Here is a 3646-nt window from a genome sequence, read left to right as displayed (position 1 = left end):
GAAGGCTCTGGGAACGCTTGCCACAGATCTTATGGCTTTTTGATAGTTTTCCTTCTTTAGAATTTTCTTTATCTCTGTTATAATCTCAAAATTGCTAACCTTTTTACCTTCGTTGGCTACCTTTTTATAGGCCACTTCTGAACTCGGGCCTCCTCTCCATCCGCGCTCGTTATCCTCCCACCTCTCGAAAGTGGATTCCCCATTTCCGTAGTCGTGGGTGGTTGCGTGGCCTTCGTGCCTAGATTCTCGGATTGGAGAGCATGCCTCGCCAACTGTCGTTGACCGGGTCTCCTCGAATCAACACTTAACAGGAATACAGCAGGAATGGCTTTATACTTCTTACAGGAAATTGGCCTCGCTCTTCAAATCACAGTGGAAGAAGCACTTCCATTATCTGATCACGGTAATTAATTTATTGTTGACCAAATTCGGTTCAAATTTTGGGTCAAATGATTTTTTTAATATGATATCCTACTCCGTTTTAATTTGATCCTTAATTTCAGATGGATGATTGGGAGAATGTTTATAGAATAGAACCTGCGGATTTGGAGGTTTTCAATTTTATATGAATGTTTATTATTACTTTTTTTCCTCTTTTTTTTTTTTAATTAAGTAATGACACAACTTAATTTGTTTGTGCAGACTAATTATTATAGGCTAAAATCTTACATTATATGGGAAACACCCGTCGTAATTATTCTGAATTTGATTCCTTACCTTGGGTATGCATTCATCCGCAACGGCTGCAAGATTTCATCAATCCATAACAATAGGGATGTGGTTTTGCCGTTGGCTATGGTGTTGCCCATGCTTCAACTTCTTCAAATCTTCCTTTTAACTCCAATTGCATTGACCAATAATGAGAGTCATACTCATTTTAATTTTATTCGTATTTTATGGGAAATGTGTAAAGGTAAGATATTTTGAAATGATCTTATCTTACCTATATATAATATTTCTTTCAGATGGTGTTCTTAGAAATTTTTGAAGATGGGATGATCGCCAGTAAATAAATAGGTGTATGAGACAATTTTGATAACGAATAAAAAAGTTTACGGTTAAACTGAGTGTAATTTAATTTGCATCACTCCCAAAGTGCAATACATCAAATCCTCCAACTTGAATAAGATACAAAGAAGGCTGCTGCTACAATCAGTTGTGTGAATGAATGAAATTTTTTCACCATCTTTTTCCCGTCTTTATCGATATATGGCCGGCTGTCTGTCAAAAGATTGTTTACTAAACTGTGTTTCTTCAATAAACAACTCCTTTAGCGACTTTACAAATTATTACAGACCCCACAGTTTAATTAACCTACTAACACAGTCAGTGGCAAATGGCAATGGCTCCCATTTTCTGCAAAAACAAGACACGGGGCCCATCTCCAGGACAAAACCGGCGCCTTCAAGCTGTTTCTTTAGATCCCAGATGACTTCACTTCAGCCCCTACTCCCTAACATATATACTGCTGCTCCAATGCAATCTCCATGCTTACTGTTCCCACTTTCAAAAGCAAAGACACCACTTAACTCCTTAGTTTCACCTTCACCACCAAGGGGAAGATAAGATCACATCAGCTCAGAAGAGAACAGAACAGGAAAGGGATCCAATGCCGTTTGCTTCTTATCTGTGTTCTTCTTGTATTTCTTTCTTCTTTATACTTGTACGGTTGCTAAATGGCTGTTTTGGAGGTGACCCTTACGTGTTCTATGACTGGACTATCTCATTTATTACTGCTTCCCCACTTGGAGATAAACAGCAGGTTCCTCTCTTTTCATTTCTCTTCCCTTCAATTACATTTATTTCTCTCTCGTTCAATTTTTGGATTTTTTAATTGCAAAATGCTCATTCTGTTATGTTGTTTAGTGATAGTTTCATGTAAGTTAAATTGTTACTATTGTCAACGAATTTTGGAGCTTGAGTTTCAATTTTGACCCTATTGTTGAGTTATGAACTATTAAGAAATCAATGGTTGCTTGATTTTTCATGTTATAACTGTTTTTCACTTTTTCTCCTGCCCTTGATGTTTTGTTGAGAGATTTTGTTTTCCCTTTCTTTCTTTGTATACCATTTTGCAGGTTATTGGGATTAATGGGCAGTTTCCGGGACCGATTCTTAATGTCACTACAAATTGGAATGTTGTTGTCAATGCAAAGAATGATCTTGATGAGCCATTGCTTCTTACATGGTATAATATGCCGGAACCATCTCAAAATTACATTTTAATGTAGGACTGGCGTACAACATAGGAAAAATTCTTGGCAAGATGGTGTTTTAGGGGCTAATTGTCCAATTCCTGCTGGTTGGAACTGGACATATCAGTTTCAGGTGAAGGACCAGATAGGGAGTTTTTTTTTACTTCCCTTCTTTAGACTTTCAGCGAGCTGCAGGTGGGTATGGGGGAATCATCATTAACAACAGAGATGTTATTCCATTACCCTTTGCAGTGCCAGATGTCGATATTACCATTTTTATCAGTGACTGGTACACGAAGAGTCATAAGGTCAGCAGGCGTCACTTCTTTTAGCTTACTGCTTTTGGTGTGTGTTATCCATTCTAGTGAAATTCTGGGATGATAACTGAAACTGATGGGTTACAGAAACTAAGGAAAGATGTTGAGAATGGCGTAGACCTTGGAGTTCCTGACGGGATCCTCATCAATGGACTTGGTCCCTATCGCTATGACGCAGCAATTGTTCCAGATAGCATTCCTTACCAGTTAGTAAATATTGAACCGGGTGAGTTCTGAATGCTTGACTTATTTACTATTTGTATTACCCAAAGTGACTTCATTTGATTCTGAAGGTTCCCAAAATTATAGCTTTCTCACAAGGAGGATATACAATTAAGGGTTTTTAGTCAACCTAAAATTTAATGCCTTCAATTTCAAGTAGAACGTACCTTTGGAAGCATAGAACCTAATTTAGAGATGGTTCCAGTGACATGAGATATTTGTGAAAGGTAATCTTTTGTTTAATGTTTTTTCCCTACTGCAGAGATCAAGCTCAGAGAATTTACTCTTCTGGTGCCCCATCAGTTGTGGATGCAAGTAGAACAGTTCTACTTGCATTTGTCATGGCCCTTTTCGGTTATTTAATTAGGTAAAAATTTTGGAGTGAACTATGAGTAAGCTTTACAACATACAATCCAATTTCCCAAATTGGGAGTATATTTCTGTTGTATGAGGGAAGATAGCGAGTTGAAGAGCATATGTGTTCAATTAGTTTCAACAGGGAAGGAATTCTTTGATGGAAGATAAGTGCCGTGACATGTATTATTTTTTAGTTCTTTCACTGTATAGTATTGAAGTAAGTGCATATAAAAATTGTTTGCAGTGATTCAGTGTTTGTAATATAAAGCTTGTGAAATATCTATTAGCCTTTAGAGTTCTCAGGTTTTCACTTGTTTTCTTGTATTTTCTGCAGTAGAGAAATGAGTTGGATGGTGGTGAATGTAGAGACGGAGAAAATGGTTTCTTGTTACGAGGATGAAGTGGGATTCAAAATTCCCAGTGAGATATAAAAGTAAGCTTTGAAAAGAAAAAAAAATGGTTTATAACACTGTTCTTTTGGATCCTTGGTTTAGAAGCCAATACTGATACTGTTACTGTATTTTGACTGATAAAAATATGAATGGGAATGGTAAT

General features: G+C 37.0%; 1 long non-coding RNA gene across 1 annotated transcript; it reads left to right on the top strand.

Moving 5' to 3' along the window:
- Positions 1-1164: 1164 nt before the first annotated feature.
- On the top strand, positions 1165-2739 carry LOC102622821 (uncharacterized). The gene is made up of 3 exons (XR_003062449.2): positions 1165-1762; positions 2079-2503; positions 2600-2739. It is a non-coding gene; the product is annotated as an uncharacterized LOC102622821 (long non-coding RNA).
- The last annotated feature ends 907 nt before the right edge of the window (positions 2740-3646 follow it).

The sequence above is a fragment of the Citrus sinensis genome, chromosome 2 (assembly GCF_022201045.2).
Source record: "Citrus sinensis cultivar Valencia sweet orange chromosome 2, DVS_A1.0, whole genome shotgun sequence".
NCBI lineage: Eukaryota > Viridiplantae > Streptophyta > Magnoliopsida > Sapindales > Rutaceae > Citrus > Citrus sinensis.
Note: the sequence above shows the minus strand (reverse complement) of the source record. Positions and strands in the feature narration are given on the sequence as shown.